Below are 27,706 nucleotides of genomic sequence, written 5' to 3'. Positions count from 1 at the left end.
GTGATGCTCACATGTCCTTGTGGACTTAAGCCTGTAACCCCATCTTGCTCCGTGGCTCCTCTTCCCAGGGCATCTGCTGCCAATATCCATAGTCTCGCCATAGCTCCCGCTTCTTACGGCCACAGGTTATGCATCCTCCTCAACTAAAGGACTAAGAAAAAGAATAACAAAATGAGCCAAAAACACAAAAGAAAAAGTGAAAGTACAACAGAATTAATAAGTTTAAGAAGCAACAAAATAGAATTCTAAGAGTAGTTTTGAAAGTACCAAAATGTTTAGAGTAGATAATCTAAGCAAATATAAATACACAAATATGCAATGTACACATGCTGAATGAGTGATCACATACACTTGGAAATTAAAGTATAAGGCATTGTCTTGCTCAAGTTTATTCAATGATATTTTCAAGTCTAATTAAAGTAAGATTTTCTATCAAAACTACCCAAGAAGAGCTATATAATTGAAAGATACCAACAATTACAAAAATAGTATATAAAGCTCTCTTCCCTCAACACAACTAACAGGCCTAAATGGCAACATATATCCTAACAAAACTTTAAGAAGAAGTAGCTAACTCTACTATTATTTACACTACTTCAAAGTATTGCAAAGAAGGAAAACTTGAGCATTTTTTTAATAAATCTAATATAATATTGGCACTAAAAGCTATAAAAATATAGCAAAATTAATTTTATTTTTAAATGTTTTGCAAGTTTTACATGAAAACAGTGTCAACGAGATCCTCAAAAAAATTAACAAAAAGCTACAAAAAGATTTTTAAAATAGATATTCCAGAGAAAAAGCTAATATGTTTAATAATAAAAGAAGTTATTCAAATTTGGAAACAAACAACCAATCACCAAATAAGAAAATAGGTAATCACTTGAAATTATTTTAAATTAATGTTAAAACTAGCCATTATATGACAAATAAAAATTAATGTGTAATGCAGTATCATTTTTCTCTAATCAAATATGCAGAACCTCAAAATTATGGATAAAAATAACATTCTGACCAGAGTGTGTGGATGTGGATTTGAGATACATTAAGCAATATCTTAAAATTTTAAGTATACTTCCCCTTTGGTTTAATAATTTTACTCCTATATATTCAATCTGTGGATAAATGCATAGCTTGTATTCCAACATTAATTTTAGCATTCTTATAGTCACAAAAATTGGAAATAACTGAAATATCCATCGGTTGATTAAGTTATATATATTCATATAAATGTGTATATACTCATTAAAAGCAGTGAATGAAGTCTGTGTTTATTGATATGGGCTGATTTCTAAAATATATTAAATGAGAAAAAGCAAGAAGCAGCACAGTGGGCACATGCCAACCTTTGTGCCAAAATCTCTCACACAGATATGCTTTTGTTTGCACTGTAGGATGCTATATAAGTAAGTGGCAGGAATAGTTGCCTCTGAGGATTTACCTTGTATTGATTGTTTTGTTTTTAACATGTACCTGAGTTATCTATTGAAAGAAAGAATGAGAGAGGGAGAGAGAGAGAGAGAGAGAGAGAGAGAGAGAAAGGGAGGGAGGAAGGAAGGAAGGAAGGAAGGAAGGAAGGAAGGAAGGAAGGAAGGAAGGAAGGAAGGAAGGAAGGAAGGAAAGAAGGAAAAAAGGAAAGAAGGAAAGAAGGAAGGGGAGAGCTATTGGAGGGAAGCAATGAGATTGTTTAGACCAGTTAATAATGTGCTATTTGCAGGATCTCTAGGGATGTATTATATTTTTAGTAAGCAGATGGAAGTCCAGTCTAGAGGATGAGAAAGAAGCAAGTGCTAAAAAATGAGTGATCTGCCACTGTGCAGTAGGATTTGAGGAATGGATAGGTCACTTGAGAGTGAGAATAGAAGAAGTACTGAAACAGGAAACATGGGAAACAGTATTTGAAAACCAGGCAGAAGAAGAGAGGCAAATGTCACAGATGAGTGCTAGGAGAAGAGAAACAGAGCAGTTGGGGAGGGAGTTTCACCTTCCACATGTTTTAATACCACCAAAATAACCACATGGTGTACTGCATGGACAGTGAATGTAACCCAGAATGGGCATCTTATGTTAAATAAGACCACACTCCATCTTTACCTATATGCAGATATAAAATATTATGGTTTGAATTAGCAAAGTAGACTGCATCCCTGCTCATGATAATTGCTATTTTCGCTTTGTAGGGGACCAACAAAGAGTCTCACAAAAACCTAGCATTTAATCTCATAAATTAGACATTGTGTATAAATAGACAATGTTTCACAGATTGTAGGAAATCAGTAAGTAGCTGTTGTTGAATAAACACAGTCACTTAGTCAAGCTCACCATGCAAAATGTTAATAGTTTAATAATTAGAATATATTTTGCAACCATAAATTAAATCAAGCAACTGTTAAATTGAGAAGTAATCAGCTGTGAGCAAGAGAAAGTTTCATTTATATCCTTTCTTCTCCCCAATTACAAGCAGGGACTTTAAGATGCATGTGAATTTGTCAGTTGAGGTCCAAGGAAGGGTTCCAGAAGGAGAAAGGGAGGATGGGAAGAGGGAGGGGGCTTTTTCACATCACAGCCATTGGGACACATACACACACAAATTGTGCAATTTACAAAAAAAAGAAGAAAACATAAAAATGAGCATTTTTAAATGACTAATAAAATTGGTTTAAATGGCATTTAAATAATAAGTAATGGTTATAAAATAAGGAAGCACTTTGGAAGACATTTAGGCAGTTTCTTACATAATCAAACATATCTTACCATATAACCCATTAACCTACACTCCTAGGTATTGAATTGAAAACCAATGTCCACACTAAAACCTACATGTTAATATCTGTAGTGGCTCACTTATAATTGCCAAAACTTGAAAGCAACCAAGGGATCTTTAACTAGGTGACCAGGACAGCTTTACCAAGGATCTGAGCACCATCCCTTGAAAAGTAATCTTTAAGAAAGATAGTGATCAAATTGAAAGAGACTCTTCATGGGACATGGAGGGGACTCAATGCAGTGTATAGAAGGTGTTATATTGAGTGGGATACTTAAAACCATGTCAACACAATAACTTAAAAATTAAAATAAAAAATTGAAATGCTTTGAATATGTAGTACCTGATATCACTGTTGAGTCTCTAAATGTGAAAAAAAAAATTCTCCTTTGAATATTTTAAACACTTTTAAGAAATATTTGTTCTTTTATTTATTAGTTTGGTTTTTGAAGATTTGGAATTTAAACTGTTAAGATAAAGCCTGACCAGGCAATGGTATAGTGGATAGAGCGTTGGGCTGAGACGCGGAGGCCCCAGGTTGAAACTGCTGAGGTCGCTGGCTTGAGTGCAGGCTCATCTGGTTTGAGCACAGCTCACCAGCTTGAACCCAAGGTCGCTGGCTTGAGCCCAACGTCTCTGGCTTGAACAAGGAGTCACTCACTCTGCAGTAGCCCCCCTGGTCAAGGCACATATGAGAAAGAAATCAATAAATTACTGAGGAGACTAAGGAGCCACAAGAAGAATTGATGCTTCTCATCTCTCTCACTTCCTGTCCCTATCTGTTCTTCTCTCTCTCTCTCTCTCTCTCTCTCTCTCTCTCTCTCTCTCTCTCTGTCACACACACAAAAAAGATAACTTACATTTCAAGGTAGAGGTGGACATAAATGTTTTGTGAAAATATGCTTCTTTCAGTAGACTTTGTTTTTATCAGTTTTTATTCTCACATAAAGTCAAATACACATGGGTCATGGTTTCCAACAGGGCTGTGGCCTGCCAATAGTTTTCCCCAACAATTCCACTGTAAACAACACAGTAGTTGATTAGCTTTCCAGTTTTAGAACACATGTTAGCTTTGCTGAATGTTAGAAGAGACCTTGAACTTTGAGCACTGGCTGCAGTTGGAAGTCAGTGAAACATGACTTCCTCAGAGGGGAAAAGGGCTTTGGCCATGAGATAACTCTTACCAGAGTTTTGATGAGTTAAGTGTAAATGAATCAGAAATGTATTATATTTCCTTTGAAATACACAGGGATTTAAAAATTAAGGAGAAAATTACTTGGCAAAATGTGTTAGGAGGCTTTGCCAAACCCAAAACATTTAAAAAAATATAGTCTGGATATTTTCAGCATTCTAACTGCCACCAGTTTTGCCTATCCCTAATTTTTATAGTTCAACATTTAGTCATGGAATCTGATGGAACAGGACCGAAAATTCCAGGGGAATGTAGGTTACTACCTAACCGCCATTTATCGGGTACTGCGTTTTCTCCCATTAGCTTTCTAGTTCATTTAAAATCTACATTCAGAACAAACTGTTCTCTATTCCAACCTGGATTTGCATCCTGCCTCCTCTAGTTACCAGCTGCTTGTCCTTGAGCAAGTAACTGACCCTCTCTGTGCCTCAGATTCCTTATCTTTAAAGTGACTGTAATTATATAATATTACCTACATATATAATATATTTAAGAGCCTTGAGCAGTACTGGGAACATAGTAAGTGCTCAGCAAATATTAATTACTATTACATAGAAAAACTGTTTTGGTTACCAAAGACAAACCATTTATAGATAACTTTGCTTCCCCAATCCTGACTGGCAAGGCAGAAATTAAACATCCAGACTCTAGTTAAGAGATCTTGCATTAAGAGCTCACCCAGTTTTGTGTCCAAATTCTCCAGTTCCTTCTCTTCTTCATGTACGTCTCCTTTGAGGTTGCTCTCACACCCCACCTGCAGAAGAGGAGCTGTGGTCATATGTCAGTCAGGGAAGTCAGGACCAGGGTCTCTTCTTCTGCTCCCATGTCCATGGTTTGCAACACTGCAGTAACTCCATCCTGGTTCCTTTTAGTATTCTCTCTGGGCTGATGGGGTGCCATCCCAGCACCTCCCCCAACTCCCGTTTCTGCCCCCCAACCTCCAACCATTGACATCGCCGGTAGAAACAGCAATACCTTGTACAAAGGTGCAATCTCATCTTGAGGTAGTAGCTTTTCTCAGAGATAGTTTTCAAAACTAATCTTTTGCCATTTATTCATTTATTCATCAAATATATACTGAAGATATAACAAATGATTGGATCTATTATAAGAACCACATTTTACGAAAGACAGACTAGTTTATTTATCCTTGCCTTTCAGAAATGTGCCGTCTAGCTGAGGAGAGGATGCAAACAGAAATCAGGATGCCAGAGAGCAGCCGGCCTTTAAAGGATGACCAGTCAATGTTGCGGAATGAGGGGATAGTGAAGGCTGAAGGCTCTACAGCCAGATTGAGGCCAGAGAGGCTCATGGGAAAGGTGGGACTTGAAAGCTCTATCTCGTGAAACCAGACAGTTATTAGAAGGCAAGGGCCTTCAGAGACCCCAGAAGACATAAGCTGAGAATAAAGAAAGTTGACACAGAACAGTAATAAGATCAGCTGTCAGGAAAGAGAGCACGGTAAAAGAAAAAAAAAAAAAGTACAGACTAATGCTTTTGAGAATGGTCTGTGTCTGGGGGATACATACAAAATAAAGCAGATTTGAAGTGTACCCAGTCCTGAATGAAGCCATTGGCTGGTGCTGAATGAATCAGAACACCCAAGGAAAACTAACAACCTGGAGAAGTGCCTGGATTTGAACCTCTAGTTCTTGCAGTGAGATGCAACAGCTGGTGATCCTGAATTCAAAGCCATCCTTGTGTCTGATCGATGACATCTTGCATTGGAAGTGTTTGGACAGTCTGTCCATCCAGCTGCCTCCCTCGTGGGGCCTGAGTGCAATACTGGCCCCTTCCTTGTCTCCTGCTCTCCTCCTCTTCCTCTTCCTCTTCATTCCTTTCCCTCTTTGAGGTTCTGATATTCTTTATTTTCACTCTTGGTCCATTTATTTCTATAAACAAGAGATAAATGGAACTGTAACTTGTATTTCAACATATGCATTTGACTTTATCTACCATCACACTGTTGTTCTGTTCTTTTTTAGATCATTACAAGTGACGTGTGCCTCTTCCCTCAAATCTAGGTAGTGCCCAGTGCTGGAAAGGAAGGGCTGGAGCAGGGGGCAGATATGTGAGTTTGGTGATGTGTTGGTGATTTTGTAATGAGCTTCCTACCAACCTTTCAACACATGCAATTAACATTTATTATTCATCCCTCAAATTATTCATTCCATAAATACTTACCAGGCATTTAATACATGAAAAGCACTGTTCTAGTGTTAGGAATACCTAATCATAATTTCTTCTTTTGATAAAACATGAGCATAAATATTACCACAAGACTCTCAGGATTTAAAAGTTTCTGAAAACATATCTTTTTTTCCTCTGGCCTTGTTCACTGAGAATAAACACTTTGAGATTCATCCCTCTTTTTTTTTTTTTTTTTTTCTGAAGCTGGAAATGGGGAGAGACAGTCAGACAGACTCCCGCATGCGCCCGACCGGGATCCACCCAGCACGCCCACCAGGGGCCGCTCTGCTCACCAGGGGGCGATGCTCTGCCCCTCCGGGGCGTCGCTCTGTCGCGACCAGAGCCACTCCAGCGCCTGGGGCAGAGACCAAGTAGCCATCCCCAGCGCCCGGGCCATCTTTGCTCCAATGGAGCCTCGCTGCGGGAGGGGAAGAGAGAGACAGAGAAGAAGGAGAGGGGGAGGGGTGGAGAAGCAGATGGGCGCTTCTCCTGTGTGCCCTGGCTGGGAATCGAACCCAGGACTTCTGCACGCCAGGCCGATGCTCTACCACTGAGCCAACCGGCCAGGGCGAGATCCATCCCTCTTGTGTGCATCATGTATAACATGTGATTTCACTTACATGAAAGTCTAGCAAGATACACAGAGAAAGCCAATCAGAGGTTGCCTGGGAGCAAGGAGGCAGCTGAGTACACTGCTACAGAAGAGCACAGGAAGGCTGGGGAGTGACGGAGACATTATTCCGATTGTGCTGGTAGTTTCATTGCCATTACATATGCTAACACCTACCCAGTTGTATAATGTAAGTATGTGTACTGTATGCTAATTATAACTAAAAAAATTGTGAGAATATTGTTTATGGCTTATGAAAACAAGTTTTTCACATTCTCTTTTTTGAAGAGCAATCACTTCAATGCATCTTACAATTCAAGTCCATTAAACTTATTGATTGCTAGAAACACAAAAAATATTCACAGCTTTCATGGCCCCATACATGATGAAAATCTCATTCCAATTTATGGATCAATTTCAGAAAACAATAAAGCTGAAAATAATGTCTTATGCCCTCCAAAAAGGCATAGTATCCTTCTAAATCTAAACTATGTCGTTATACGGTCAAGTTCTAGTCCTGGTAATATTTGGGGCCACCTGGCTCTGCTCAGTCCTTTTAATAAAAGCACTGTTGAAATAGAAACTGAGGGAGACCATGGATAGCTTTAAATAGGCATCACAATGTCTGAGAATATCCGATAAACATCAGTTTTCTCACTGACACCAGAAAAATTAGTAAGTAGCTTAGTTAATAACTAGCTTAAAATGCCTTAATTTTATATAAATAAAATCTTGGGATATTTTGCCATGCATTGTATTACCATTAAAATATATTTACATATAATACATAATATCTGAAATATATTTATTTAAAATGTATTTAAATTTATATATAAATATATTTTAAATGGAAATACCAATATACTGTTGATAATACCCACAGTATTGTATAGTAATATTAACATGTGTTATTAAAAAGTTATGCAGTCTTAACACATGCCTTTTTGGCCAATAAAAGTTTTTTGATTCTTTGTTATGAAATGCCCCGCGTGCTTGCGTGCAGCCCGTTTCTCAGTAGCCCTTGCTTCCATCACATCAGACTGCCTGCCGCCAATACACTAATGCATTGCAGGCTTTACCATTTCTACCCCTTTCCAGTGCTGTCTTATCACCAAGCCACCAAGTTTACCTGGAAAAGAACTTTTTAAGAACCAGCTTTAAATGTTGAATGAAATAATTTACGTATAAAAACAACAAAATAAGTGTTTAGTAACTCTATACAAAGTATGCAATAAATGGTAGTTATTAATGTTGTTTCTCAGCTTTTGAATAGCAACAGAAATATCATACTATATTTGGTAGGCATTTTAATGATCGTTTTAGTGTATGTAGCTACTCTATTAGAACCCATCCTTGTGACGTACATTGACAGACTGAGTCTTATTTACTTGTATCCTTAGGAGTTAACTGAATCATGCTTGTTATTGACAATGAATATCCACTGATTTGCACAGACTTGAGGATTAAATAAAGGTTTGAAAGTATTCAGTGATTCCATCATCTTGGTGGAAAGCTAGGTATCAAATCGTGCCCTCTAGCTTTTCTCCCTTTTTATAAGCAGGTAACTAATAAAGAACAAGACTGTGAAGAAGCTGAGACACATTTGCATGCTTGTAGAAGAACTGTATGGCCTACAGTCTGGTTCCATTGATTCCACATTTTCCTGGGTCAGAGGTGAAAGTTAATTTGTTAATTGGTCATATTTTAGTTAGTGGCTTAGATACACTACAACATGATGTCAGTTGCAATTTCAGCTCAAGAAAAACAAAACTAGAATTTGGGTTTCAAAAAGACTATACAATATTGAAAAAATATAGGGTTATGTGGTGGGGGGGAAGCAGATAAACATTGTTTTGAGGATTTTCTGAATATCTGCATTTCTCCAGTTTTTCTCAAGGAAGCAAGTGTAACATAGATATTTTCTTTTTTTAAATTTTAGATGGTTTTGCAATATTTTGCCATTCCTTCAATATTAATCAATATCTATCTATCTATCTATTCATTTTGATTTCTAAAACTTGATCTCCATTCTCATTTAATTTGCTATCCAAAGAAGGAAACATACAAGAAGTTAACTATCCAAACAATAAAATAGTAATAAATTCTGCTTATGAGGAAACAAATGAACAAGAACAAAGACAGAAAATAGACGCAACTTTAGAAAGCATGGCCAGGGAAGGCATCTTTAAAGAGAGACTATTTCAGTGTATTTCTGAATGGTGAAAGATGATTCATGCAGAAGTCTGACAAAAAGAATTGCAGGAAGAAGCAAAGAATAAGTCTGGAACTGGAGGTACAAAGTCTGGAATTTTCTTGGCTGTTGTTAGCTTAGGGCATACTGAGAAATAGGCAGATCTACCCAAGAAATTACTATCTTTTCTTTAAGAACAAAAATCATATGGAACACCCAACACTTCGTGAGGGGTTTCTATGCCTTGGGCACTGTTTGCAGTTGTTTAAGCAAAACTTTCTTTATCATCCCCAAATCCTATGTGGTTATCATCCTCAGTTTATATAAGATGAGAAACGTTGAATAGACCCCAACAAATCTTTTGTCTCCAGAGTCCGTATCATTTTGCTATCTTGCCTCTTCTATGTAACACATTAGACTATGTGTTCACTGGCCCCATCTGAGAGTTATGACACTCACAGACTGAAAGTGTAGGTGACGTTATAGAGTAACAAAGCAAAGGCTATCCAACTCACAAATATATTGTGACACCCACTGTGTGTCAGGTGATGGGATGCTCCCTTTGTGGCTAAATTTTGGACAGCCAGTGGAGAGACGAGTGCACCCCTTGGACTCTCCTTAACTGTACTTATAAACAAAGAAAAACAGACATTGTAAATGAATTAATTAGGAGAACCAGTCAAGTTAAATAGATCTCTCTCTCTGTCTCTCTGTCTCTCTCTGTCTCTCTCTGTCTCTCTCTCTCTCTCTCTCTCTCCATACTTCCTTGATGTCAACCTTTTCTTTACTCTGTTAGAACATTTAACATGCTTAGATAAAAATTAAAATGTTTATAATGTGAATAAAAATATATCAGTGCTGGCCCTGGCTGGTTGGCTTAGCAGTTGAGCATCAACCTGGGATATGGAAGCTCCAGGTTCGATTCCCGGTCAGGGCACACAGGAGAGGCAACCATCTGCTTCTCCCCCTTCCACTCCTTCCTTCTTTCTCTCTCTTTCTCTCTCTCACTTCCCTTCCCACAGTCATTGCTCTATTGGTTTGAGAGCATCAGCCCGGGCGCTGAGAATGGCTTAGTTGAGCCTCTGTCTCAGGCACTAAAAATAGCTTGTTAAGATCATGGGCCCCAGATGGGCAGAGCATCGTCCCCTAGTGGGCATGCCAGGTGGATCCTGGTCAGTAGCATGCAAGATTCTGTCTCTCTTCCTCCCCGCTCCTCACTTCAGAAAAACAAACAAACAAACAAAACCAAACTAGAATGATCATTCCAAGCAACATGTACTTCTGCCTATTACTTCTTCTGAGTGGATCTGAGCCATGATTTGGAGAGAGGAGAACAGGGAAAGCACCAAGCAGCAGAGGGCATGTGATTGCGGGGCGGAGGGCGTCACCATGACCCGTAACTTCTATTAGCTTGGCCCAGCCTGCTTTCCCGATATCCGCAGGCCTTTCTCCCAAAAGTCAGACTGACAAAAGTCAGTCTACAATAGTGAGTACGGTACACGACACGCAGAGTTTACTCTTGTAGTATTGTTTATTAATTACTGTATTCTTTTCCATATGAACCACTGTAAACCTACTTTTGCCCACTCCGGTAGGTATTGGATTCTATATGGGAAAAGGGCAAAGTCTTCAAAGAAGATAACTTCTCTCACGAATTCTCCCGGAGAAAGTCAGTGTGGAAGAGCCCTGGCAACACTCCCCAACTCTCTTCTGTGCCCACAACACGTGAAGAAGCCATGTCTTTTGTAATGCCGTGAGCTGGCACTGCAGAAAGCTCTCGAGATAGTTGTGTGTGCATGAAGTCACGTACAAAGACAAGGGTATTGTCTGCAGAGTGGAAAACCTCACATGCTCCTTCCACACAGCAGGCCGACACGGACCATGATTCCGAGTGAGAAGGGAAAACAGGGTTAACGGGAACAGTGCTCCACTCACGCCGGAGCGGGGCCTTGGCATTGGGTTTAAACTTAGAAGCAGAGCAAATGGTTTAGGCCCTGGAACACTTTCCCAAGCAACGCTTCAATAAAGTAAATGGCTCCTGAAAGAACTCGGAGAACTAATGGAACCTTAAAAGGCAGAGCTGTCCAGTTTTCCACTCCCTGTGGTGGGGAGAGTGTGGAAGGGGGAGCCGTGTCCTATCAGGTGAACCGATGGGCATAACTGCAGATCGCCGAGGGAGCGCCCCTTGCTCCACGAATCCGTAGACTGACATGCTGGAGGCAGAGAGGTGTTGCATGTAGATCAACAAGAGGACAGACTGTTTCCCCCCAAAATTCCCTCCATGCCAGAAGCTGGTTTTCTACCTTTTGACAAATCATTGTGTACAAACAGGCAGAGACCTCTCTGCTCAGGGACCAGCCAAAGGGCCGGCCGTGGTTAGTGGAAATGTTTATTTGTTCTGGGAAGCAAAGCTAGTGGGTGAAAAAAAAAGCAACTTTTGAACAAAATATTAAAAAGAAACAGATCTGAGGAATCTGGTGAAATTGAAACTTTTAATCCAGAGAAGATAATAATGACTGAATGGAAAATAATCTTCCTCCCCTCATATTTTGATTTCAAACATTGGAAATTCTTTTATGGTCCAGCCTTGCTGCCCTGGGGCTTGAGCGGCAGCCGTTTATTGGAGTTACTTCTCTTAACCTCAGGTTCGCTGATGGCAGTGCAAGAATTATTCAGGGAAATTAGAGATGACTATTTCAAATGAGAGGCTGTCAGCTAAGATGAGGTCCTTTGGTCTCCAGGGGAGGGATGATCACATTATAAGCATAGAACAGAAGTATCCATAGGCGCAGCTGGCCTCTAAGCTTAGCACCCGAGCCCCACTCAGAGGGATGTCTTCCAGCTACTGCCATGATCTTGCTAAGAAACAGGCTGCCTGCATATTACAGGGAATTATCAGTGCAGATATTGATCCATTCCCCATCCGTGATGCCAAGCACTATGTTGGTTCCCATTTGGCACCTAGAGGTGGAGAAAAACAGATATTGCAGGTTAGAACTAGAAAGGTAGCCTTTCTACTTACTTCTCCCACTCAGTGTGATGCTTGGTATTTTTCTAGTTTCATAGGTTCCTCTTTTCTCTATTAGGTACAATCTCTTGGTTACAGATTTATACATTTTGGTGAAAAGTTCAATTTTTCTCTAAAGTCTTCTTAATCCTTCATGGAAACCTCAAACCTTAAATGGAAGTGTAGTGAAATAATGTTTTCTAACATGAAATCATAACAATAATGGTATATTTTATTCTTTTCTTGCATTGTTTCTCAAATCAGTTGTTCTATCAAAGTGTTTGTTTAATTATTCATCAGTATACAATGTAGTTCCTCTAAGGCAAGCCTCGAAGTAACTGTGAACCTTAGATAACCAGTAGAAAGATTATATTTAAAGATGAAACCAATTATAATACGGTGTTCTAGAAAAAAATGTTAACTTATTTGGCAGAGCAGGAATTACCATTAACTTTGGTTTTTTGTTGTTATTGTTGTTACAAATATGTTAGCTTGCATATTTTTACTAGTATTTAATGTTCCCCAATTCTCAGTTTGTCCCTTTGTTCAACTCCAGACATCAAATTAGTTTTTTTGGATAATAATATAGCATTTAGTCAAAAATCTAAAGCCACCTAAATTTTATTGTATTGTACTTAAACTAGGTATTATTTATATTTTGATATTCATATCATATCAGAATCTGGTTAGTTTTAGCATCTAGAATTATGGATTTTCACTATTCCTATTCACTCAAAAAGGTATTCAAAACAACTAAAACCATGTTTTTTTGAGTGTGTGTGTGTGTTATATACACTAAGTGTTAAAGATTTTTAACTATACAAAAATGTCAATCTACTTTATTATCATATAAAATATTATATATTGAAATTTTTTCTCAATCCTCTATCCACAAAAGCTCAAATTTCCCGGAACATACACTCTTTTAAACTTGTAGGTGAAAATCTCTGTTTGACAAGACTATTAGGAATTTGATGTGATCTCTAAAAAAAATGGTTAAATAGTAAAATTACCCACCAATATTTCAATTGAGAATGTGGGCAGACTCTGGTAGTTTTGTGGATGTCTTACAAAATTAAAATCGCAAAAATGAAAAAATTATTTTGATTTAGGAGGAAAGTCAAAATTTCAAGTTGGTTTCTTCTACAAACATTAGGAATACTTCAAAAATTTAATTGTATGGAAGAAAACTCCTAACTTCAGGGAAAGGTCAAAATCATAACACAGAGTGTTTGATAATTTAGTGTCAAATGGTGGATCCCTGAACTAGATCATCTCACCTGCTGTAATTGGTGAAGCTCAAAACATATAGAGAATTCATGCAAACATGGTTTCTTGATTTCTTTATTCCAACTACTTTCACCTTTACAATGGCTTGCGTATTATTACCTGTAATAACAATAGCTGTGATTTACAACTAGGTATTCAGCCATTAGCTAGGGGCAAGGTCATAGTTCAATTTTTATTTATCAAACATCTACTAATTCACTAGTCACCATGTCAAAGAAATCTACATATAAAATGGAGTAGTGATTAAGAACACAGTCTATAGTTCATTTTCCTGGGTTCAAATCCTATTTCTACTTCTTACTAGCTGAAGATCCCCTTGCATAGTTACACACCTAGTTGTTCAGACCCTATTCAGGTTAAAGGTTAGTACAAAGATACAACCTCATTTCTAGCAGTGTGGTAAAATAAATATCTTGAAAACCCTTCATACTTTAAATTATTAAAATTCTGCATAGAATACTTATTGGCTTTAATGTATCATTGAGCTCACACCAAAGGACGGAATCTGAGGAACGTTCTAGTAAGACAGGAAGCAGGTGGGTAGTCTCAGAGGAGGTTTCACAATGAAGCTGGACTCCATCCATGTACAAGAAGATGAGAAATAAACCCACCACTCGGGAAGGGACAGCTGGAAACCTTGCCTGACTTGATCTTGGCACCAGATGGAAAGAAAATAAAATCGTCCTTGAGAATTTGTAACCACAAGCTAGCCTTTACACAACAAGTGTTTCCAGTCCAAATCCACTATGTCTTTGTGGTCTGAAAATTTTTGAATCAAGGAACTTAATTTAAAGTAGTTCCAGATTGGTAGAGTCCCTACGGGATGAACTGAAGCAAAGGAAGCTCCTCTTAGAGAGAAACTGGGCTTCAACCCAGGCCTCAAATAAGCTCCATGCAGCCTTCCTGGTTGTGTGTTTGAGGGAGTGAGGCAGAAAGGGAACTCTCTGTCAAAAATCAAGACAAAAACAAATCAGCAAGAATTACTGTATAGGCAATATAAAATAAGTGCATTTAACTTCTTCAAGATATAAAAGAAGCCTATAAATACAGAGAGGAAATAAGTTTCTATAAATAAAAACCAAGTACTTTTGAGTAAGAAAACATTCTATCTCAGCAGTAAAAAAAGAAGGAGACCTCACCCTTTGCAGCAGCATGGATGGCCCTGGGGAGTGTTATGCTAAGTGAAGTAAGCCAGTCAGAGAAAGACAAGTACCATTTGATCCCACTCATATGTGGGACATAATGAACAAGATAAGCTGACAAACAAACAGAAGCAAACTGACAGCTGTCAGAGGGGGTAGGGGTTTGGAGGCTGGGTGAAAAAGGTGAAGGAATTAAGCAAAGAAACAAAGACTTATAACAGACACAGACAACAATGTGTGAATTGCAGGAGGGAGAAAGGGTGGGGGAGGAAGAGGAGGGTAGAGGGGGATAGATGGGATAGATGGGGATGGAGGGAGAGTTGACTTGGGTGGTGAACACACAATGCACATACAGATAATGTATTATAGAATTGTACACCTGAAACATGTATAATTTTATTAACCCATGTCATCCACTAAATTCAATTAAAAAATATCTTTGAAAATAGAGACTCAGTTTTTTTTATCATTTTATAAAATTAAACTCTGTCTTTTTCTTATTGATTTTCTCAATAATTATGGCTATAAAAACTTCCAGACAGGCGCTATAGACCATTTCTCCTAGTTCTGCTTTGTCTTTTTATTCTCTCCATGCCCTTTTTGATCAATAGAAGTTTTTAATTTTGATGTAGTTTTATTTATTAATCTAGTTTTTAAGATTAAGATTTATGTTGTCCTGTGTAAGAAATGTTTGCTTACCTCAAAGTTATGAAGATGTTCTCTTAGGGTTTCTTCTCAACATTTGATTATTTTATGTTTTACCCATATGTGTATGAATCCATCTCATTATTTTTTGTATGTCATGTGCGGTAACATTCAATATTGTTGGGTTTCTTTTCGCCAAATGGATGTCAACATGACAAGGAACCATGTGTAGAAAATATGAGGGCCTTGGGCTGCTGGCTCAGTGGTTGGCTCAGTGGTAGAGCGTCAGTCCAGCGTGTGGAAGTATAGGGTTTGATTCCCGGTCAAGGCACATAGGAGAAGTGACCACTGCTTCTCCACCCCTCCCCCTTCTCTCCCTCTCTCTTCCTCTCCAGAGCCATGACTCGGTTTGAGCAAGTTGGCCCTGGGTAGTACTGAGAATGGCTCCACGGCTTTATCTCAGGTGCTGAAATAGCTCGGTTGCCAAGCAATGAAGCAGTAGCTCCAGATGGGCAGAGCATCACCTGGTAGGGGGCTGCTGGATGGATCCCAGTCAGGGGGCATGGAGAAGTCTGTCTTTCACTTAATAAAGAAAAAAATATCTGAATGTTTCCTGAATGAAACCGCAGTGGGGCCTGTGTCATAAGTCTGAAAACACTTGTATTCACGGCTGTTTCAGGACACCCTGTTCATTTTTATTTGTCTCTCTTGTGCCACCACCACCTGGCTTACCTGTAGTTGCTGTACAATTAGTCCTGAGATCTGGTCAGGTCCTTCCTCTGATACCCTTTCCAAGATGTTGTTGTTTGTTCTAGGTTTTTTGTGTTTTCCTACAAATTTTAGTGTCAGCTGATCAATTTTCACACACACAAAAATAACACTGGAACTTTAATAAGGGTTGCATTAAATTTGTCGATCAGTTTAGAGAGTATTAGCATCTTTAAACTTATTGTTTTTTCTAATTCATGAAAAAGATATATAATTTTTTTTTTCTTTTTGTATTCTTCCGAAGCTGGAAACGGGGAGGCAGTCAGACAGACTCCTGCATGTGCCCGACCGGGATCCACCCGGCATGCTCACCAGGGGGCGATGCTCTGCCCATCTAGGGCGTCACTCTGTCACAACCAGAGCCAGTCTAGCGCCTGAGGCAGAGGCCATGGAGCTATCCCCAGCGCCCGGGCCATCTTTGCTCCAATGGAGCCTTGGCTGCGGGAGGGGAAGACAGAGACAGAGAAGGAGAGGGGGAGGGATGGAGAAGCAGGTGGGCGCTTCTCCTGTGTGCCCTGGCCAGGAATCAAACCCGAGACCTCCAAACACCAGGCCAATGCTCTACCACTGAGCCAACCGGCCAGGGCCAATATTTTTTTAATTTTTTATTTAGATGATTAAATTTAACAGTGTGATATTGGTCAACTAGATTATATAGATTTTGGGCAAACATCTCCACATCATTTGGACAGTTGATTATGTTATATACCCATCACCTAAAGTCAGATCACCCTCCATCACCTTATATTCGTCCCTCTTTATATCCTCCCCCTCGGCCCCCATCCCCTTCCCTTGGTAACCGCTGCACTCCTATTTCTGTCCATGAGTCTCAGTTTTGTGTCTCACCTATGTATGGAATCATACAGTTCTTAGCTTTTCTGATTTGCTTATTTCAGTGTGTATAATGTTATCAAGGTCCATCCATGTTGTCTTAAATAATACTATGTCATCATTTCTTATGGCTGAGTAGTATTCCATAGTATATATGTACCACATCTTCTTTATCCAGTCCTCTGTTGAAGGGTACTTTGGTTGTTTCCATGTCTTGGCCACTGTGAATAATGCTGCAATGTACATGAAGGTACATGTGTCTTTACATACCAATGTTTTCAAGTTTTGGGGGTATATACCCAGTAGAGGGATTGCTGGGTCATATGGTAGTTTTATGAATTTCTTTAAGAACCACCATACTTTCTTCCTTAGTAGTTGTACTAATTTACATACACACCAAGAGTGAATGAGGGTTCCTTTTTCTCCACAGCCTCTCCAACAGTTGTTATCACCTATCTTGTTGATAATAGCTAATCTAACAGATGTGAGGTGGTATCTCATTGTAGTTTTGATTTGCATTTCTCTAATAGCTAGTAAAGATGAGCATCTTTTCATATATTTATTGGCCATTTGTATATATTTCTTCTTGGGAGAAGTGTCTGTTCATGTTCTTTCCCCATTGTTTTATTGGATTGTTTGCTTGTTTGTTGCTGAGTTTTGTGAGTTCTTTATATATTTTGGATATTAACCCCTTATTTGAGTTGTTTCTTGCAAAAATCATCTCCCATTTAGTTGACTGTCTGTTTGTTTTGTTGTCAGTTTCTTTTGCTGTGCAGAAGCTTCTTATTTTGATGTAGTCTCATTTATTTATCTTTGCTTTTACTTCCCTTGCCTTTGGGGTCAAATTCATAAAATGTTCTCTACAGCCAAGGTCCATGAGTTTAGTAACTATGTTTTCTTCTATGTAATTTATTGTTTCAGATCTTATATTTAGGTCTTTGATTCATTTTGAATTAATTTTTGTGCAAGGGGAGAAACTGTAGTCAAGTTTTATTCTTTTGCATATGGCTTTCTAGTTTTCCCAGCACCATTTATTGAAGATGTGGACAAGTCCTGCAGGGGGTGAGGACTACAGAGACGCAAAGACCCAACTCCAGGGACCAGGTTCAGTGATGCAGATCCACTTTATTCAGGAAGTAAGCTAGCTTATATAGATAGGTTCAGCCTATAGGGTGTTAAAGCATGTTCCTCAAAGCCAATGACTGAAAAGATCAGGGAGCTGTGTGATTGGCACTAAGTCACTTCCTTAAAGTGTGCGAGCTCCCTTCCTGGGTGTGCCCAGGAGGGTTCTGAGAGCTGGAGTATTTTCACAGCATTACATCAGCCACAGCTGCTAGGAATACACTCTGCACTCCACCCACAGCTCCTCCTTCTCTTTTAATTAAGGCCAATTGGACTTGATGAATGACAGCTTGCTGTTGTTGTAGCTTCTGAATGCTACACATTATGCAACGGAACCCTAGTAGAACTAAAACAACTTTAATACCTATTATACTATATGCTAATAGATTAGCTGAATTAAACAATGAGACAAGCTTCTGTAATGTTTGACTAGTTAGGAAATAGAACAGGGGTCTTAAACAGGGGATTCCTCCTAGGTGTCGGGATGTAATTCCCTCCCCCATTGTGTTACAGAGACCTTCTAGGTGCCGTTAAACACAGTTCCATTTTGATTGTAAAAAATGGGCATAGCTCCATGCACACCCCCTTCTCACAAAGGTCCCAGCATCCAAACACAGAACGGATGGCTTGCTGTGGGCTGCGTACTGCATATGGTTGCAAGGCACATTACACAAATTACAGCAACATGACAAATCATACAATTTCAACAATTACAAAGGTACATTTCACCCATCTCTGAGCACTTTGCCAAAAGCACAAAATGTCCTCGGCCTTCTTTGTAGCCATGGGAAAAGCTTCCTGGGTTAGGGAAAGGGCCTCTAGAAAAGCCATCCCCACCCCCATCAGGGTATTTCACATTGTCCAAAATCCGTAAGTCCATCCAACAAAGGAGCCATTGCTCACTTGGGTTGTAGTCCAGGAAATCAGTCCATGCACATGAGGCCTCAGCTACTGCCTTCATCTCTGCCATCCTGGCAGGTCTTACACTGTCCCAAAGAAGAGCACATGGCAATGGCAGTCAGCATTTTTATCTCTGCTCTGGAGAGCATGATGGCACTCACCCCTATATTTCAAAATGTCAGCAAACCCATCAGTGTCTTAGTAGGCACTCCCTGCCATTCCAGTGGCCACTTGGCGATGCAAACCTGGCTTCCCTTCATCCTCCTGCCACGGCTGCCATCATTTAGCTTCTGGAGTCCATGAATTGCAACTCCGGCCCAATTCTCCTCATCCTCCAAAGATGAACTGAAAACACCAGCTTGCACTGCTGGGCTCGAGTCCTGGGCTGCTACTGCCTGTGTCTAGGAGTCAGCAGTTACTATAGCACACATAAGCAAGAACAGAGCACCAGGGCCTGGGGGCCTATCAGGGGCCATTCTCTGGGCCTGCCCCACCAAAGCCTCCATATCCCCCCAGGTGATGGGGTGTGCACGCTGGCCGTGAGGTCTTCTGGAGCACTGAGGACCTCCTCTCCTCAGGCATAGTTGGTGTGGAGAAGGCCAGGGCTGTGGCTTTGTATGGGTGAAGACTGAACCACTTAGTGGGTGCCCAAGAAACCCTGTCAAGTAGGTTGGGGGTTCCTGGGATCCAAACTGGCTGAAAAACACAAGCATAACCTCTCCCTTGTGTTAGAAGAGGGTATGATCCCCGCCACTGTGCTGTGGCTGGGTCCTTCCAGCGTTATTTCATAGAGAGGGGCGGGGGGGGGGAGAGAGAGTGAGAGATACAGAAAAATAGACAAGACAGACAGAAAGAAAGAAAAAAGACACATGGGGGCATATAGGCTGGCCCAAGGACTGCAGCAGGAACACGTGTTGGAGAAAATGGCATCTGAGAGGCTGGGGTGGGGCACTGAGCCCCAGCAGGGAACGCGGAAGTAGCGACTTCCACTTTTTCCAGCAGCAGAGCTGATGGCAGTTAGCAATTTGGTTAGTTTCATTTCTGCACGCTCAGCTGCAAACTCAGAGGCTAAACTACTTTCCTCCTCAGTAGAGGGGGGCAAATAGGGAGGTAGGGGCTCCTCTAAAAGAGGAGTAGCCTGTAGGACCTTAGGGACCGGCAGAGGGTCCCCAGCAGGAGCACCAGTCAGGCAGGCATATATTGCCAATAAGGCAGGAGTGAGGCCGAGAGGGAAGGACCGTCCCCCATGCACCTCGGCCGAAAGAACACATCGAGAGCTCGAGCCCAAGTATCTGGGTCCCAGAGTGGCATGTCCTCAATCCAGGGATTGAGACTGGAGAGAATCTCCCAGTAAGTACAGGGATCCTTTTCACAAACTTCAACTCACCTACTCTGCAATAGGGCGTGCAGGGCTCGTGCCTGCGGGGCTCGAGAGTGGGGGAGAAGATTTCCCATTGCAGAGGGTCACTCACCCGTCCCTTGAATGCTGGTTAGGTCCCTGCCCCAAATTGGGCGCCAGTTGTGGACAAGTCCTGCCGGGGTGAGGACGATGGAAACGCAAAGATCCAACTCCGGGGACCAGGTTCAGCGATGCAGATCCACTTTATTCAGGAAGTAAGCAAGCTTATATAGATAGTTTCAGCCTATAGGGTGTTTCAGCATGTTCCTCAAAGCCAATGGCTGAAAAGATCAGGGAGCTTTGTGGTTGGCACTAAGTCACTTACATAAAGCAGGCGAGCTCCCTTCCTGGGTGTGCCCAGGAGGGTTCTGAGAGCTGGAGTATTCTCACAGCATTGCATCAGCCACAGCTGCTAGGAATGCGCTCTGCGCTCCACCCACAGAAGAGGCTTTTTTTTCCCCTCTATTGTGTGTTTTTGGCTCCTATATCAAAGATGATTTGCCCATACATATGTGGTTTTATTTCTGGGCTCTTGATTCTGTCCCACTGTTCTGTGTGTCTATTTTTCTGCCAATACCACCCTGTTTTCACTATCATGGCTCTGTAGTATAATTTGAAGTCAGGTATTATAATACCTCCAGCTTTGTTTCTTTTTCTCAAGATTACATTGGTTATTTGGATATTTTTATGGTTCCATACAAATCTGATGATTTTTTGTTCCATTTCCTTAAAAAGTGACATTAGGATTTTGATGGGAATTGCATTAAATTTGTATGTTGCTTTAAGAAATATGGTCATTTTATGAGATGGAAGAATATACCTTGTTCTTGGCTAGGAAGATTAAATATAATCAAGATGGCTATATTACCCAAAGCAATATGCAAATTTAATGCAATTCCCATCAAACTTCCAATGACGTTTTTTAAAGAAATAGAGCAAAAAATCATCAGATTTATATGGAACTATAAAAAACCCCGAATAGCCAAAGCAATCCTAAAGAAAAAGAATGAAGCTGGGGGCATTACAATACCTGACTTCAAACTATATTATAGGGCCACGACAATCAAAACAGCATGGTATTGGCAGAAAAATAGACACTCAGACCAATGGAACAGAATAGAAAGTCCAGAAATAAAACCACATATATATATAGTCAAATAATTTTTGATAAAAGGGCCAACAACACACAATGGAGAAAAGAAAGCCTCTTCAATAAATGGTGCTGGGAAAACTGGAAATCCACATGCAAAAGAATGAAACTGGACTACAGTCTCTCCCCCTGTACAAAAGTTAACTCAAAATGGATCAAAGATCTAAACATAAGACCTGAAACAATTAAGTACATAGAAGAAGACATAGGTACTCAACTCATGGACCTGGGTTTTAAAGAGCATTTTATGAATTTGACTCCACAGGCAAGAGAAGTGAAGGCAAAAATTAATGAATGGGACTACATCAGACTAAGAAGTTTTTGCTCAGCAAGAGAAACTGATAACAAAATAAACAGAAAGCCAACTAAATGGGAAATGATATTTTCAAACAACAGCTCAGATAAGGGCCTAATATCCAAAATATACAAAGAACTCATAAAACTCAACAACAAACAAACAATCCAATAAAAAAATGGGAAGAGGATATGAACAAACACTTCTCCCAGGAAGAAATACAAATGGCCAACAGATATATGAAAAGATGCTCATCTTCTTTAGCTATTAGAGAAATGCAAATCAAAATGGCAATGAGATACCACCTCACACCTGTTCGATTAGCTATTATTAGCAAGACAGGTAATAGCAAATGTTGGAGAGGCTGTGGAGAAAAAGGAACCCTCATACACTGTTGGTGGGAATGTAAAGTAGTACAACCATTATGGAAGAAAGTATGGTGGTTCCTCAAAAAACTGAAAATAGAACTACCTTATGACCCAGCAATCCCTCTACTGGGTATATATCCCAAAAACTCAGAAACATTGATATATAAAGACACATGCAGCCCCATGTTCATTGCAGCATTGTTCACAGTGGCCAGGACATGGAAACAACCAAAAAGCCCATCAATAGATGACTGGATAAAGAAGATGTGGCACATATACACTATGGAATACTACTCAGCCATAAGAAATGATGACATCGGAACATTTACAGCAAAATGGTGGGATCTTGATAACATGATACGAAGCAAAATAAGTAAATCAGAAAAAACCAGGAACTGTATTATTCCATACGTAGGTGGGACATAATAGTGAAACTAAGAGACATTGATAAGAGTGTAGTGGTTATGGGGGGGAGGGGGGAATGGGAGAGGGAAAGGGGGTGGGGAGGGGCACAAAGAAAACAAGATAGAAGGTGACAGAGGACAATCTGACTTTGGGTGGTGGGTATGCAACATAATTGAATGAACAAAATAACCTGGACTTGTTACCTTTGAATATATGTATCCTGATTTATTGATGTCACCCCATTAAAAAAATAAAATTATTAAAAAAATAATAATAATAAAATAAAAATAAAATAAAAAAGGAAAAAAAAATATGGTCATTTTAACTATATTTATTCTTCCTATCCAAGAACATGGGATGCTATATAAATTAATAAACTTTTCAAGTTTCTCTTAGCTTTTTTTTTTATTCCTTTAGGCCAAAGGTCTTGCATATATTTCATTAAATTTATAGCTATGTATTTTGATACTATTAAAAATAAATTTTTAAAATTGTATTTAGTTTTTGTTGAGAATAAGAGGAAATTCAAAAGGCATTTGTCTATGTAGTGTCCTTGTTAAATGTACTTATTTTTTCTATTTACTTGTAAATTCTTTTGGACTTTTTATGTATACAGTAATGTCTTGAATTAATAATGACAGTTTTATTTTTTATTTTATGTATTTTTAAAGTTTCTTTTGTCATAATACAGTGACTAAGACTCAGTGTTGAATAGAAGTGAGAATAGTGTTCATCATTTTTTATTCTTAACATTAGTAGGAAATTGTTCAGTATTCAACTGGATTAAAAACAGTGGTAGCAGTAAGACATTTGTTAATAGTTTTTATCAGATTAAGAAAGTTCACTTATTTTTCAAAGCAATGAGAAGTTTTTTCTTAATGATAGTGTTCTGATTTTTATCAAATAATCTTACTGTTCCTGTGCAGGTGAATTATAAATTTCTTTATTCTAATAATGATGAGTATTATATTGATTTATTTCTGAAAGGTAAATCAACATTTAATTACTAAAATAAATACATTTTGGTTATAATATGCACAATATGCTATTTATATATATATTACTGGAATATATTTGGATATTTTATTTAGGATTTTAATGTCTTTTTTTTTTGGTATTTTTCTGAAGTGAGAAGAGGGAGGCAGAGAGACAGACTCCCACATGCACCCGACCAGGATCCACCCAGCATGCCCATCAGGGGGTGATGCTCTGCCCATCTTGGCCATTGCACTGTTGCAACCAAAGATATTCTAGCACCTGAGGCAGAGTCTATGGAGCCATCCTCAGCACCTGGGCCAACTTTGGTCCAATGGAGCCTTGGCTGTAGGATGGGAAGAGAGAGATAGAGAGAAAGGAGAGCAGAAGAGTAGAGAAGCAGATGGGCACTTCTCCTGTGTGCCCTGGTCAGGAATCAAACCCAGGACTTCCATATGCCAGGCCGATGTTCTACCAATGAGCCAACTGGCCAGGGCCTAATGTCTTGTTTCTTGATAGGTATTGTCTGATAATTTTTCTTTCTTGTCAAGTTGAGGTATCAAGGTTATGCTGAACAAATTAAATATTACAAAAACAAGTGGGTTCTAGTTTTTCATTCTTGATATATCTTGTTACAGGTACATCACTTTTATTAATCATTTCAAAGAAAAATGGTTTTGATTTGTGTCTTCTATCATATACCTGACTTCTCTCATAAATTTTGATCTTATACTTATTACTTTTTTCTTCTACAATCTTTGACTTTACCCTTGTCATTTTTCTGTTAACTTCTTATGATAAAAGCTTAAATTATTAATTTTAAGTTTTTTTCTGCTTTATATATTTAAAGCTAAAACTGTATAGTTGAGCACCCAAGCATTTATGCAATTTTTTATCATTCAGTTAAAAATACTTTATAATTTTCATGTAATTCTATACCTAACCCATTGATGAAATATTTAATTTTCAAACATTTGGGATTGTTCTGTTTATATTTATCTTTTTTTTCTAGTTTAATTTTATAGTGATTAACAAAAAACGTACTCTGTATGATTTCAATCTTTTGAAATTTTCTAAGTCTTGCTTTTTGGCCCTGAAAATTGTTTAATGTAGTAAACGGCCCATTAACACACATTCAGAACATTATTCTGCACTTTTTGGATGAAGTCTTTTATATGTCTCAAGTAAGTGATATTGATCGATAGTATCATCTATGTTTTCCCTGATTGTTTTTTCTGTTGTTGCTATTATGAACTGAGATATTATGTTAAAACCTGCCTCTGTGATTGCTGAATTATCTATTTTTTCTTTTAGTCCTGTCACCTCTCAGTATTGAAGCTATATTATTTGGTGCATTTAATCTATAATATTTATATCTTCTGTTAGAATCAGGATAAAATGAGTCTTGAATGTAATTACTGACATAGTTGGGTTTTAAACTAACATCCAGCCATTTACTTTTCATTTAATTTGTCTCTTGTTTGTTTCTTAATTCCTTCTTTTTTTAAATTTTTCTTTTTCTTTTTATTAATTTTTTTAGAGAGGAGAGAGAGAGAGAGAGAGAGAAGGGGGAGGGAGGAGCAGGAAGCATCAACTCCCATATGTGCCTTGACCAGGCAAGCCCAGTGTTTTGAACTGGCGACCTCAGTGTTCGAGGTCAACGCTTTATCCACTGTGCCACCACAGGTCAGGCTCTTAATTCCTTCTTTATTGACTTCTTTAGATCAATCAATATCTTTCCATTTTCCTGTTTTATTAGACTTCTATTTTTACATTCTTTTATCATTCCATTATGATTGCTCTAGAGATTGCAATATGATTTCTTAAGTTATTACTGCTACCATTTCCTGATCAATGCAAAAAACCTTCCAGTAATATTAAACAGTTAATATTTATTTGTACTTACTGCATAATTACCTTTCTAGTGTTCTTTTTTTTTCTTTTCTATTTTTCTGAAGTTGGAAATGGGGAGGCAGTCAGACAGACTCCTGCATGCACCCGACCGGGATCCACCCAGCGTGCCCACCAGGGCGCGATACTCTGCCCATCTAGGGTGTTACTATGTTGCAACCAGAGCCACTCTAGTGCCTGAGACAGAGGCCATGGAGCCATCCTCAGCGCCCGGGCCAACTTTGCTCCAATGGAGCCTCGGCTGCGGGAGGGGAAGAGAGAGACAGAGAGGAAGGAGAGGGGGAGGGGTGGAGAAGCAGATGGGTGCTTCTCCTGTGTGCCCTGGCCAGGAATCAAACCCGGGACTCCTGCACACCAGGCCGACGCTCTACAACTAAGCCAACTGGCCAGGGCTTCTAGTGTTCTTCATTCCTTCCTATGATTTCATTATTCCTGCTATACAATCACCTTTTTGTATATAAAAAACTTGTTTATATTTCTTAAAATATAGATATTGGGCCAACAATTTTTCCAACTCTTTATAAAAATCTACAATTATGTTTATTTTCTATTCATTAAATTTTTTTCCCATTCATGAGAAAGAAAGAGAGGAAGGAAGTGGGGGAAAGGGGAGAGAGAGAGAAACATCAACTCATCGTCCCCTTAGCTATTCCATTTAGTTGTATACTCATTGATTACTTTTTCTATGTGCTCTGATGGGGGTGAGGGAGGACCCATGACTTCAGTGTGAGGACAATGCTTTATCCACTGAACAACCCTGCCAGGGCCTATGTTATCTTATTTTATTATTATTCAGTGAGAGGAGGGAAGGTAGAGAAACAGATTCCTGCATGCACTCTGACTGAGATTCACCCAGCAAGCCCAGTAAGGAACAATACTCTGCCTATTTGGGGTGTTGCTCCATTGCTCAGCAAGCAAGTTCATCTTAGTGCCTGAGGCCCAGGCCATGGAGCCATCCTCAGTGCCTGGGGCCACCTCACTCCACTTGAGCCATGGCTGCAGAAGCAGATGGCCACTTCTCCTGTGTGCTCTGACTGGGAATTGAACCTGGAACATTCACACACAGGGCTGATGCTCTACTACTGAGCCAACCAGCCAGAACCTATTTTATCTTACTTTTGAAGGATGGTTTCTACAGTATGGATTTGTAGCTTGGAGACTTTCTCCTTTAGATACTTTAAAGACATCATTCATATGCATTTTATCTTTCAGGGTTTATATTGAAAAGTAACCCATAAGTCTTCTTGTTTTTTCATTAATGACCACAAGTTTTATTTCCAATTGCTTTTAGGATCTCTCATTGTTTTCTACTTTTAGAAATTTGACTATGATGTAATACAACAGGTTTTCTTTTTATATGTTGTGATTGGAATTGTAGAGGTTTTTAAATGTATTGGCAAAAATCTTCCGTCACTTTGGGAAAAATCTCAATAAATCAGAAATGTATAAGTTGATTTATAATCATAGAGCATGGAGCAAGGGTACAGAGGGAAGAAATATAGTTCAGATATCATCTTCAGAAAGCCTTTTAAGAACCCACCCCCACTTACAATCCCTGGGTGTTCTCTAGGTGTCTAAGACATTGCATTTTATCACATTAAAACTATCTTTTTTTTCTAGAAAAATGAGCAGAATTCAGGTACTATTGACCCTTTTCTTTCAATATGTATAAATATGTATGTATGTTAAACAAGAAAAATGATTTTTATTATGCCACTATATTTTAATTGATTAATTTTTGTTTATATATTTTGCATTTTTAAAAATAAAAAAATAGAAAACTGAATAGGTACTTAAAATGCCCTGATTAGTATTTAATCACTAGAGTTGATTAAGAATTTATTATTTACATTATAAAGATATATTTTGCCAAAAATTATTAAATTTACCTAATAAATGTACTCTAGACTGGAATTGATTTCAAATTTTTATTAAATAGAAATTACCCATCATTCCTTAGCTTTGGATATACTTTTAATTAAACATAAGTTATAATACTGAACCATTTCCAAATATTTACAACCCTATACCAATTCTTGAAACTTTTAATTAGTCAGTGTTTCTAACTTCATTCTCAAATATCTTCCAAAAAACCACTACCCACTTGCCTGTCCACCTGAAGAATATATCTTGCTTTGTCAAAGGTTAGGACATTTAAAATCATTCATATATTCTCTGCAAAGATTTTGTAAACATGCATTGACTATTGTGTCTACATTTAATATATGTAATGCAAAAGAAGTATGAAATATTCCCATGAGATAACATTTCTAAATTCCTATAAATTTTCAACAGAATGATACTACTACAGATAGTTAGTTACAAGAGTGTCATCTGTTGGTCATTTGTGTACCTGCAGATGTATGACTGGCTGATACTTTGTGATATAAAGATGACCCTAGCACAGACAGGATTGTAGTATAATAAAAAATATTTTTAGAATTTTATGAATATGCAATAAGGGAGGCAAGTAGGTAAATGCAGTAATAAAGACTAGTTCAAGTGCTGTTGGTGCTCAGAGAAAAGAGAACACATTTGTAAATGGGGAGGC

Source organism: Saccopteryx bilineata, chromosome 3 (genome assembly GCF_036850765.1).
Source record: "Saccopteryx bilineata isolate mSacBil1 chromosome 3, mSacBil1_pri_phased_curated, whole genome shotgun sequence".
NCBI classification, from domain to species: domain Eukaryota; kingdom Metazoa; phylum Chordata; class Mammalia; order Chiroptera; family Emballonuridae; genus Saccopteryx; species Saccopteryx bilineata.
This window is presented reverse-complemented; position numbering follows the sequence as displayed.